Below are 14,242 nucleotides of genomic sequence, written 5' to 3' on the forward strand. Positions count from 1 at the left end.
CTTAGTTGCTATAATGATGTTTTTCATTCTTTATTTTTTTTCTCACACTTCTCAAATTTTATAGCCAAGTCATATAGAATTTTTTTTCCTTTATGTTGTCATTCTTTGTTTACAAGCATAAATATTTTCACAACTTGAGCACTATTTTCTATCTTCTCTTGACCACATAACCTAACGTTTCTTCATTTATTAACCTCTTTCTTTTTCATCTCCCTTTCCATCTCTAACTCTTTCAACTCAAAGTGCATTAAGGACTTTTGGATCAAAATATGAGGCTAGTTAATAGAGGGGAATCAGGCTACACAATATGATTAGACTTACATGCTCAAAAAGGTTAACTAGGGAAAATGTGTTGTTAGGTATCATAATATAGTAAAAAATTTAGGTTTAAACAAGAAATGTCTTATTCACATCCAACAAGTTGAAACACAAAGTTCAACCTTTCACACACACATGATGAGTTCTAGAAGTCTCAATATGAATGAATGAACAAATGAGCACCACACATGGCACATTAACAATTTCAAACTTAGTTATCTAAAACTTTCACCTTTACATCTAACACAGTGAATGCTATGCAATATTAAGTCCTATTTTTATTTTTAGGGTCATATTTTAGATAGTACATGAGTCTACACTTAAATATTTCTATCTTTTTATACTTTTTGGAACAATGAACTCCCATAATGTCTATCAAAATCCATATTTAGAGTACCTTACTACTATTGATGGACTTCTTTATTCTAAAGTATCTCAGACTTTAAAAAAACTAAGCTAATTCTAAAATCTACAAATAAATCCTAGTCATTTCAAAGGGACTATCCTAAAAAAGGTATCAAAAACAAAATTTGAGGAACCTAAAATAAAAACAAACAAATATTACAACACTATGACTAAACTAACAAGTCCTTAATGTGCTCCCCACCCCACACTTAAGAGTTAGCGTTGTCTTCAGTGCTATTAAGAGAAATAATACTCCTTAATTTAGCGAACACTTTGCAGCATTAGACTAATGGACCTACAATGGATAAAAATTTGTTAGTGTATATTGCTATATTATATAGTGGGTTACCTTTCATCAAGCGCTAAATTTAACATCACAACATGAGAGAGTGATTCAAGTCGTTAGTTCTCATCAAGATAAACCTCATCCACCAATTTGACATCTTCTCATTCTTTCAAATAATGCTTCATTCGTTAACCATTTACTTTGAACTTGGATCCATATATGTGTTCAAGTTCAATGGCTCCACAAGGGAACATTGTGTCACTTGACAAGGACATGACCACTTTGATCGGAGTTACCCAAGAAACAATCTGAGTCTTGAGTCGAACAACAATGCCCAATCACCTAGCTTAAACTCTCATTTTTGTATACGTTTAACATGGAAATGCTTCATTCTTGCTTTGTACAATGCTGAAATCTCATATGCTCGCAATATAAATTCATCAAGTTCGTTCATTTGTTTCATCCCCAAGTTTCTTGCATTCCCCCAAGTCAAGTTCAACTTCTTTGGTACCCATAACGCCTTATATTCAAGTTCAACTAGTAAATGACATGTATATCCAAAAATAATTTGATAGGGGCATACATATAGGTGTTTTGAATGTAGTTATATATGCCCGTAACGCATCATGAAGCCTTTTTGCCCAAGTACTCCAACCATCTTAACTTGGATGTTCTTTATATCCCTATTTGAAACTTTCACTTGCCCACTTATTTGAAAGTGATAGAGTGTAGAAAATTTATGTTTTACTCTACACTTTTAAAGTAGTGAACTAAATAGTTAGTAAGTCTAATCCTCTATCACTCTGATTGCCCTTGGTATTTCAAACCTGCAAAAAATATTTTTCTTTAAGAACATAGTGACACTTTTACATTCATTGTTGGGAAATACAACCACCTCTATCCATTTTGCTACTAAAATATATCTATTCCCAAAAGAATCAGAGAATGCCCCCATAAGTCGATGTCTCATACATCAAATAATTATATTTCTATGATAGGTGTGAGGGGTAATTCATATTTTCTCAATATTCCCCCAAACCTCTGGCATTGATGGCATATTTTCATAAATTCATGTACATCTTGATAAATTATTGGCCAATAGAAGCCACTTTGTAGTACTTTGTGCGCAGTTCATATACTTCCATGATGTTTTCCCATGGGATAAGAGTGACATGCCTCTATTATTGGTATCATTTCAGCTTTTGGGATGCATCTACAAATAATATTATTGACACATACTCTAAATAAATATGGTTCATCCCAATAAAACTTTTTCGCATCATATATGAATTTTCTTTTATGATGATAGTTGAGGTTAGAAGGCATTTTGTCACAATAAGAAAGTTAGCAAAGTCTGCAAACCAAGAAATCATAGGAAGCTTCCAGATTCATCTGAGAAAATGAGTCAGACTCATGTTTGGTTAATCATCCATGCAAAGGTATATTGTTCATTAAATATGCAGAACTAAATTAATATATTCCTGAATATCATAAATATGATTGAATAAGTTTATGTTAGTTATTATGTATTAGAATTATACGAAATCATGTTTTCTAGTTTATTAGCAAACAGGAAAAGCGAGAAACCTTCTATGCATATCCTAAAGTTGAAACCGGAAAGGCAAGAGAAGCCGTGATAAGGGAGTAAACACAGTTGAGGTGCTGTTTAGGAAGAAAGTATCTGCTAAAGTACGATGCTAATAGTGATAGGAAAACATGATAAGCGGATAATCTAGTTCATAATGATCTAATATAATCCTATTCAGTTATGAATATGATAGGAAGGAATAATTGATAAAAACTGTGAATAACAAGAACATGAATACATTTATACATGATGAAATGATAAGAAGCTACAAAACATTAATTTTATATGTACTTAAAGATATAAAAATTGTTGAATTAAGAGAAATAATATGGAAAAAGATATTTAATTATGAAATGGAATTAGAGAACCAAACATGGTATGAAATAGATTTACAAGATCAATATTTAGATATTGAAAGAATAGAATTATATGATTTAGAAATAGAATATTCAGATTAAAAAATGAATTATAAATATTTACAATATTGGACAGAAGCTATGAAAGATATAAAACTAGTAGAACAATTAATGGAAAATAATTTATATGTGTACCTAAGAACCCAAGATGTATTATACCTAGAATATATCTCAAATAATGTTAAAGAAATATTCAGATTAAAACAACTATCAAAAGAATATTACAATAAGCATTATAACCAAAGGTAAAAATTCTAACTTAACATGAATTCCGCACCACCCTTCAAAATTGGTATCAGAGCTATGGAAGAAAAGAAAAGTAATCATAAAGATTAAGAAAAGTAAAAAAGAAATTAAACAAACTATACCCAGAATATACACAATTAAATATCACCAAAACATATAATTATAAATTAGACCAACTAATAGATACTATATCTAAAATAGAGTATAAATATATCTAATATTTAAAGAAACAATGAACGAAGAACAGTATAAACAAAAACTTACTGAAACAATTATAACAAAAAGACAGGAATTAAGACATAGGCAAAATAGACTTAGCAGCAATATATTTGTAGGAACTTGTAAAAAATCTATAGTAGCACAGAGAAAAACTATTTTATATCTACAGATACAAATAGAAAATTTAGAATATAAACTTCAACACAATCTATAAATGAATAAAGAAGAATATGCAATAGATGAAAAAACATATGAAAATTACGATGGATTAAAAATAAAGATAGTATTTTCTAATTTAGGAAGAAGATATAAGAAAATAGGTGATAATCTAAATTTAATGTTAGAAAAAGAGACAGTAAAATTAGAAGATAGCTTAACTGCTATGGTAAGAATAACAAAAGAAAATGAAGAAATAGATAGACAAAAAGAAATTGAAAAGATAAAACAACAGGCAAAAAAGGAAATACAACAAGTAGAAGAAATAAAAAACACTAAAATACTAGAAATAGAAAAAAAATTAGCAATATTAAAAGAAATGTATAAAATAAAACAGAACGAAAAAAAACAAGAAGCAAAATTAACAATTGAGATAAATGAATTTAAAGAAAAATTACAACTAGAAGAAAATCAAGATAATCTACCTAAAATAAGAATTGATGAAATAAATGATAATGATCTAGAAGAACAACATTCAGAAACAAGCGAAACATATACATAACTTTTAGAAAACATAGATAATACAAATAATCTAGAAGTAAATACAGGAGACGTGGACATGGATGAAAAACTCAGTACATCAGGAGTAAAAAATCCAAAAAACTTAAATCCAAGATATTATAATGCAAACTATGTACAATATGATAGAGAAAAAATTATATGGGATAAAAGATTAAATAAAAAATGGACACCTAAACCAATAACTGAACAACATAATTTTTTAGATTTAGACTGTGTAGCAGATATAAATAAAACAATCTAATTATGGATGGGATACATATCAAAACAATTAATAAATAACAAAATAAGAATTACAGAAACACCAGGATATATAAAGCGAACACTTATAGGAACAGTAAAGTTATAGCTATAAAATTTAACAAATGAAAGTTTAAACACTTTAAGAAGTAATAAAAAATTTGATGGTGAATTAGCTACAACAACTATGGAAATATTGTATAAATATGAAATAGTTATAAGAAATGAATTTAGTAGTATGAGAACAGAAGTAGAAGAACAAAATAAAGAAAAAATTATAAACAGAAATCTAATGGAAAAATTAGCAGTATGTAATATGTGTTATATAGATGAATATACATGTGCATTTAGAGAATACTATTATAAAGGAACATATAGTACAGAAGAGAGTAAAGAAATAAGGAAATTATATTTTACAAAATTACCAGAACCTTTTAGTTCAAAAGTAATAAAAAGTTGGAATGAAGCAGGACTAACAGATACCTTAGGAGCTAGAATGAAATTCTTACAACGATGGTTTATAGAACTATCTGAAAAACATAAAGAAGAAATAAAAATGAAAAAAATATTAGTAAAAAACTTAGCATGTTGTAAAAATAAAATAGCACCCCAATTTGGATGTACGGATAGGTATTATAAAAAGAAGTATAATAAAAGCATAAACTATAAAAAATATAGATCAAAATATAAGTATAAAAGGCCAAGAAGGAGATACTACGTAAAAAAAACTACAAAACTAAAAGACCATATAGACCAAAGAAAAAACTAATGGAATGTACTTGTTATAACTGTGGAAAATTAGGACACATAGCTAAAGATTGCAAATTACCTAAAAATCTAAGAAAAAACAAATATCAGAAATACTAGTAGATAATGAAAAATATATGCAAATGGAATATATAGATTATGAATTAGAAAGTGATGATAGTATATATGAATTATCGGAAAATGAAATAAACGATAAAATAATAGAAAATAATTTAGTAAGAGAATCAGATAATGAATCCTATATAAATGACTGAGAAAGATATACAAATAATAACTAAAGAAGAATATCAAGATGAAGAATCTTTAGAACAAAAAATAATATTTGATAATAATATATTAGAACAAATAAAAGAAAAAGAATTAGACCTAAGCATAGAAAAAAATATTAGAAGTACCAACAATAAAAAATTGGTTTAAAAGACACAAAGAAGAATATTATGTGGTAAGTCAAAAGGAACATATCATAGATTGTAAATACACCAAAGGTAAGGCTAAAATACCAATAATAAACAAACGAATAATAAACAAAGAAATACAAGATATTAAAGCTGAAAATTCAATTAAATATGTACACTTAGGAGGAACAGAAATACTAATAAAAGCATGTTTCAGAGAAGGAATAGATACACGTATAGAAATATACTTAGCTGACGATAAAATTATACAACCTATAGAAAAAAGTATAATAAGTGCAGTAAAAGGTAACCTAATATATCAGAAATTTAAATTTATAATAAGTGCTAACTACTCAGTAGCAATAAATGATAGAAACATAGATAAATCATTAGTATTATATTGGAAAATGTCAGGAATAGAACTAGCCCCAGAAAATAAAATATTTACAGCAAGATGTAAAAATTTATATGTACTAACAACAAAACATAAAATAATGGCAAAAAATAAGATAAACAAAATAAAAATAGAAAATCCTTTTGAAAAAATAGTTACAGTTATAGATAATAATGACTATAGTTACACAGAGATTGATGTAGAAGAAGACTTAGAGATAGTAAAAGAAAGATTAAGCACATCAAGTACAACAAAAAGAATAAACTATGAAATACCTCAAACATCATCATCAAAATTAAGTACATCAAGAAAAATAGATTACCAAACTCCAAAACCAATAGGACAAATGACAAAAGAATTAAAACCATATCATTACTATATAACGGGAGTAATGGCACAACGAAAATACCTAATATTAATAAATACTGAACAAGAAGAAAATTATATCACAAGAGAATTAGTAACAGAAGATGAGATAATAACTTATGCACAATTATGTCCTGAACTACCAAAAACATTAATAAATACTGAAGAGACAACAGAAAAGGAAATAATTATTGGAGGAATACTAATGGTAATAAAATTTAAAATTTATCAAGGAAATGAAAATATTACACTAGGAATATAATGGTTAGAAAAAGTAAAACCATATAATTTAGAAGATAAACAATTAACAATAAATTATGAAAATAAGAAAGTAATAATAAAAAGAACTTTATTATAATATTATGATAACATGAAAATATATATACTTGCAAAGATAATAATAGAAGGATATTACAACAGATATTATACAGCAATGATAGATACATGAGCAGAAGCTAATATATGTAAATACAATTGTTTACCAGAAGATAAATGGGAAAAATTGAAAACCCCGTTAGTAGTAACAGGATTTAATAACGAAGGAAGTATGATCACATATAAAGCAAGGAATATAAAAATACAAATATGGGATAAAATATTAACCATAGAAGAAATGTATAACTTTGAATTTACAACAAAAGATATGCTATTAGGAATGCCATTTTTAGAAAAATTATACCCACATATAATAACAAAAACACACTGGTGGTTCACAACACCATGTAAACACCAAGTAGGAGCAAAAAGAGTAAATAATAAAAAACGAAAAACAGCAGAATGGATAAAAGGAAGTGAAAAAATAACACAAAAATTAGAAAATATAAAAGAAGAAGACCCTAAAATAGAATTAATTATATTTTCCATAGACAAAGTAAAAATAATTCAAGACAAATTAGAATTACTATATAATGAAGATCCTTTACAAGGATGGGAAAAACATAAAACAAAAATAAAAATTGAACTAATTGATAATAATAGTATAATAACACAAAAATCATTAAAGTATAATTTTAATGATTTAACAGAATTTAAGGTACATATAAGTGAATTACTAGAAAAATGATATATACAAGAAAGTAATAGTAAGCATACAAGTCCAACATTTATAGTAAATAAATATAGTGAACAAAAAAGAGGAAAAAGTAGAATGGTTATTGATTATAGAAATTTAAATGCAAAAACTAAAACATATAATTACCCAATACCAAATAAAATATTAAAGATAAGACAAATACAAGGATATAATTATTTTAGTAAATTTGACCGTAAATCAGGATTTTATCACTTAAAACTAGAAGAAGAATCTAAAAAACTTACAACATTCACTGTACCACAAGGATTTTACGAATGGAATGTATTACCATTTAGATATAAAAATGCACCAGGAAGGTACCAATACTTTATGGACAACTACTTTAAACAATTAGAAAATTGTATAGTATATATAGATGATATACTATTATATTTCAAAACACAAGATGAACATATAAAATTATTAGAAAAATTTATACATATTGTAGAATGTTCAGGCATAAGCCTAAATAAAAAGAAAGCAGACATAATGAAAAAACAAATAGAATTCTTAGGAATACAAATAGATAAAAATGGAATAAAAATACAAACACATATAGTACAAAAAATAATTAACTCAAATGAACAATTATATACAAAAAAGAAATTACAATCATTTTTAGGATTAGTAAACCAAGTAAGAGAATACATACCAAAATTAGCAGAGAATTTAAAATCATTACAACAAAAACTAAAGAAAGATATAGAATATCAATTTGATAAAGAAGACCAAATACAAATACAAATACAAAAAGTAAAATTATTGTGTAAAAACCTACCTAAACTATATTTTCCAGATATATAGTAGAATCAGATGTGAGTGAAAAGAGTTATGGAGGAGTCCTAAAATACAGGTATGATAAAAATAAAATAGAACATCACTGTAGATATTATTCAGGAACATTTACGGATACAGAAATAAAATGAAAAATAAACATAAAAGAATTATATTCAGTATATAAATGTTTGTTAGCATTTGAACCATATGTTGTATATAACAAATTTATTATAAGAACAGATAATACACAAGTAAAATGGTGGCTAACAAGAAAGGTACAAGATTCAGTTACTACAAAGGAGATTAGTATTAAATATATTAAATTTTACATTTACAATTGAAGTGATAAGAACTGACAAGAATATTGTTGCAGATCACTTATCAAGAGAAAGCTACGCAAACTGAAAAAGATACAACCATGGAAGAATTACTTAAAACCATAGCTATACTTTGTACAAAAGTAGAAAGCATGGGTGAAGAAATCAAACAGATAAAGACTAATCTGAAGTCTAAAAGTCAATCGCATGACTCTAAACATGCAGAGCTACGTCGATCGGAAGACGAAAAAATTCCAGAGATAGAAGGAGACGTTGGAAAACTCCCTAAAACCCATAACATTTGTTCAATTACAACTGCAGGTATAAGCAGACAAGTTAGTGAAAGACATCACAAGAATATAAATTTGAACAAGTTCTTTGAAAAACCATTTACCCCAAAAATATCAAAAAACCTTTTGATCACAGAACCACAAACCTCTACATATGCAGATAGCCTACATCATGACAAGAGAACATATAACCATATCACACGCACCTATATAGAGAATATATATAAATCCAAACTTACCTTAACCTTAACCCCAGATCTACTATAACCAAAGAACCAAACCAAGATTACCTAACCCAAAAATTACAAGGTTATAATAAATTGATTGCACAGCCAAAAATTAATGCAAATTTAGTCAAAACATGTTACAATTATGGATTATTAAATACAATATATACCTACGATGGAGAAGAAATAAGTTGAATGCCAGAATTACATAAGGCATTTATCACATACAAAAGAGTAACCAAGGGAAACTTATTTTATATAAAATTATATACAACACCAGCAAAGATACTATATGAGGAAATAAAACCTCCGATCCAAGTTGTAAAGATAGGTTTGACAAAAGATATGATAATACCAGAAGATATCGGACAGCAATCAGAGATACAAAAAATTAAGATACCCAGTTTTTATGCTAATAAGAGAATAATCGGTATATCAACTATCATCCAGGCGTTAGTTAACAATTATTTAAACGAAAATGCTATATGGAGTTATTATTCTAGAGATCAGTTAATGATTTATTCCAATTCAAGAAAGCTAAGAAAAGTGGATATGGATGAAGTCCAGAGATGGATTTTATCATTACTTAAACCAGAAGAACGACCTATAACACGAGCACTAAAGACATGATTTATTTCAGCAGAGTTATTAACTAGATACTGCAAGTTAATAGGACATAAGTACCCTGATCATATATGTTCAAAATGTAATGGCGAAGATAATATAATTTCAGATGTCCAACTGGAATGATCAGCAGGAAGATGCAAAGAAAAAGATAAAGACAAGATGATAAATATGAAAAGAAGAAGATAAGAGAGACAAGAAGATAAAGAAGAAAAGATGTAAAGAAAAAGAAGATAGTGACATAAAATAGCATTTACTTTTCTGAAAGGCCATAGTATGAATAGTAAAGGCCAATGAATAGTAGATGTCATTTGTGAATAGTAGAAGGCAGATGTAAACAGTAGGAGTCATTTATTTTCCTATAAATAGGCATAGATGTAAACATTGTAAAGTAAGCCTTCATTAACGAAGCAAGCTCACTTGTAAAAACACTCTTAATATATTTGCATTTTAGAAACCTAATGGAGCAACTAGATAATTCAGATATCATGGATAAGCAAGAGGCAAAGGTATATTGTTCATTCTTCTCCTATTATATATAGATAAATTATTATTTAACAATTTTCCTTTTATTTTAAAATTGTATTTTAAAAAATGAAATTTTAAAATCCAAATTGAAAAACAGTAACCAATTTCTAATTTTAGGAAAAAGAAGAACTTACACCCTCATTGATTTTTTAATTCTAAAGTCAAACCCTTGCAATAGTAACACCCATAGAATTAATCGAGGCTTTACATCTTTTTTTGTCATTAGATATTGAAGTGCAACATAGTTAGTGTAGGTTAATGTACTACTTACCACCTTAGCTTCTAGGCTATGTCAAGTCATGTTCATCTTAATCATCCTTTCAAGCATATCACTAGTCTCCTCATAAGTGTGGTCCATTAGTGAACTCTCTACAATATTATTGACCACAGAATTGTTGACTGTGTCTAACAAACTGTACACTCTCTGGCAACATCTTATTTTGTAGCTTGTGGTTCAAACACAAATTACCCTTTTTTAAATCTCTGCCAAGTTCGTAGAGTGCTTCACTTGGGACTTGTTTGAATTTGCTGATCTTATTCCTAAATTAGATATACCTACTTGGAGGAAAGAACCTCTCCAAGAGTATCCCTATAAGTTCAGTCTAGGTAGTGACGGCTTCTGGTAACTCTCCAAGCCATGTAGTTGTTTCACTAGTCAGAGAGAATAGAAACAACCTTATTCCTTCTTGAGAGATATCTAGGAGATTGTAAGCTAGACATACCTCTGCAAAGTCTTTAAATGTTTATTCAGGTCTTTAAGAGGTAAACCAATGAATAAAACCTTCAAACCCAGTAAATACAACATCGTGCTGGTGATGTTGAAAGTAATGTTTCCAACTAGTAGTGGAGGTTTAATGCCCCCATTGTAAAGCAATGTCAGCTACCAACCCATAGTCGTATGACATCAATAGGAAGTCTATCAGATTTACTCCCAAGGATTGGCTAAGGGGTATTGACAATATGACTATGGGAACCAAGGTTTGAACTAGGGACAATATCAGTAATGTATATATGAGAATCACAGAGAAAAATCTTCAGAAGTAGAGGTGTACAACCTCATATTCCTTTCAAGAGCAAACTTCAAATTCACCCTACTAGTTCTAAAATGGAAGATATGTTGTCCCTTGTACTAACAAAGGTAGAGTCAACATATAGTATTATGCACCAAATGCATAATGATGTAGTAAGTATGAGACAAATCATGAATACTCACTCCACAACCATAAAGCATATAGAAACTCTGATGAACCTAATCTCATCATCACTGGGCCAAACAATGAAAGATAGTCATCTTCGAGATTGCAACAATAACATTAAGTGCATGAGTGGCCACGAGAGGTGGAGGAATGAGTGTAAGTGATGGAAAATGATACTATACAGAGAGTCCAACCATATGATGATTCAACTACAAATGAGGAAACAAGTAAAAGAGAGGATCAACATATTGATCTTGAACCTAGAGAGGACAAACATGAAAAATAACAGAATAAAACATCTCACGAGCAAGAAGAGAAAATATTAAGAAGCAAGGACGCTTCAATAATCGCTATTCCAAGGCCAAAATGTCTTCCTCCATTCCTTCAAAGGCTGATGAAAAGGAAAGAAGATGAAAAGTTTAAGAAGTTTATATCAATGTTAAGAAACTATCAATTAATATTTCATTAGTGGAGGCTTTGAAACAAATGCTAGGATATGGACAGTTTATGAAAGACCTGTTCACAAAGAAAAGAGAAGTAAGCGGAGACACAATCGAAGGTATACATTATTGTAGTGCGATTAGATTCAAACTCTCTAGTGCAATAAATGGAAGATCTAGGAGCATTCACTATTGCATGTACAATTGGGGCAATGCAGTTTGCCAAAACTTTAGTTCATTAGACAATAAGTAGTAAATCAAGTTCACCTTGTCAATCATCAAAGGGACAAGGGACAGATTTACCCCCGAACTTTAATAAATGGTATGTATATGCCCTTTGTTATACTTTGCGTCCACATAAGTCCCTACCGTCCAATTATAGGTACACATATACCCCTCTCACTAACGGACCCCTATTTTTTAACACGTCTCTTAATCCTAGTGAACTACCCGTTTGACCACTTTTTTTAACCCATAACCCAACTATCCGCCCCATAACCCAATACCCACCCAATTTCCTCTAAAATGAATCATAATTAAAATACCCAAATTAATACTATTGGTCCCCACCCGATTTTTGAATTGTGTAACTTAAATGAAAAACGTGTCATATAATGTATTAACGTGTTTTTAAAATTTTGTGATAAGTTGAAATTAAAGAATTATTTATTCATATTAATGCTTAAAAATATATGGTGGAAAATTATACAAAACAACAAAAATGAAGTGAAAGAATAGAGTAATTTCATCGCCAAAATGGAAATTTACAGAACAATTATATTCATTTTCATTGATATTTCACAATTGTGAATATTCGAGTAAAAGAGAAAATATAATTTCTCACTATTTTCCATTTCTGTACAATATTGAATATCCTCGAAAAAAAGACAGTTTTACCCCTGCAGAAAGTTGAGATTTACAGTAATGCCCCTAGAAATCATTTTCTCCGCCGTTACGCTGGATACTGTAATTACTCTTCCAAATCCGGTGATACTGCAGTTTCCGATGCTTCCTCATAACTCTGGAAAAACCCCCATTCTTTACCGCCAACGCAGAATGCCAGCCAGATTTATGAGCGAAGGGCTCCACTTTCTCCGGTGCAAAAAACCCTTTTCCCCATCTGGCTCAGAGTGTCCTCATACTTGTTGAATCCAGTGAGAAGAATCCCATCTAACCCATGAACAACAAATCTCGACCCGACAAAAAGATTCGGATCGAAAACCCGAACTCCATCAATAGTGACGAAATCGTCGTCGCCCCTGTTCGTTTCCACCAAAATACTGTAATGGGGAAGAAGGGTGCAAAGGTATGGGGAACAGGGGAAGTAAGGTTGCGGAGTTCACTAATTGTGAGTCGGCGAGAAGGGATGACGTGGGGAACTGTTAATTTGGGATGCACGGGGACCAATAGGATTAATTTGGGTATTTTAATTATGATTCATTTTAGAGGAAATTGGGTGGGTATTGGGTTATGGGGCAGATAGTTAAGTTATGGGTTAAAAAAAGGGGTCAAACGGGTAGTTCAATAGGATTAAGACACGTGTAAAAAAATAGGGATCCGTTAGTGAGAGAGGTGGGTATATGTGTACCTATAATTGGACGGCAGGGGCTTATGTGGACGCAAAGTATAACGGAGGGCATATACGTACCATTTATTAAAGTTCGGGGGTAAATCTGTCCCTTTTCCCATCATCAAAACTACATACTTATTCTATTATTTCCCAACAATTTTTTCCTTTTTGATGATGACAAACAATGCACCATACATCCCTAGCCCACACCATATAACTTCCCGTTTACTTTACCAATCATCAAAACTACATACATGTTCTCTCATTTCTTATCAAAGGTTGATGGATGAAAATAGTATTGAAGATGCATAAAATATCAAATCCTTAAAAAATTCAAAACATATTCACCCTGAGGGTGCTTGACCCCATATGCATTTTCATCTTTACACAAAACTACCCCATATGTATTGAAGGTGCGCAAGGGGTCGTGGCGTTTTCACCCATTATTAGCAAGTTTCTCATAGATATACTCATTTATTTGAATTGCCTCTCAAGTTGCACCATTTTCAAGAAGAAAATGAATCAATTTAGTGAGAGTCAAAATAGAATAAAGTCATTTTATTAATTGCGAGTTGGCAAGTAAAGTAGGTCCACATTACATGAACAGAGGCTAAATAATTAATAAACTGAAGTAGGGTAGGCAATTATTAATAAATATTTGTGGGTAATGGTTTATTTTTTTTTCTTACGTAGACAACTCCATTTAAATATTAAAATGGCATGTGAAGTGATGATAAAGATAAAGACAAAGGGTGGTGATTGGAGGGATGAGGGACGTAAGCAACGTTTGCTTGTGCTTGAAAAAAACACGTAAATTGATGAGGT

At 29.7% G+C, this 14,242-nt stretch overlaps 1 pseudogene; it reads right to left on the reverse strand.

Annotated features, from left to right (window-relative positions):
* Positions 1-12,777: 12,777 nt before the first annotated feature.
* Positions 12,778-13,487, reverse strand: LOC125821560 (uncharacterized; annotated as a pseudogene).
* Positions 13,488-14,242: the final 755 nt, after the last annotated feature.

This window comes from Solanum verrucosum, unplaced genomic scaffold, assembly GCF_900185275.1.
Source record: "Solanum verrucosum unplaced genomic scaffold, falcon-dt-bn FXZP01000305.1, whole genome shotgun sequence".
Taxonomy (NCBI): Eukaryota; Viridiplantae; Streptophyta; class Magnoliopsida; order Solanales; family Solanaceae; genus Solanum; species Solanum verrucosum.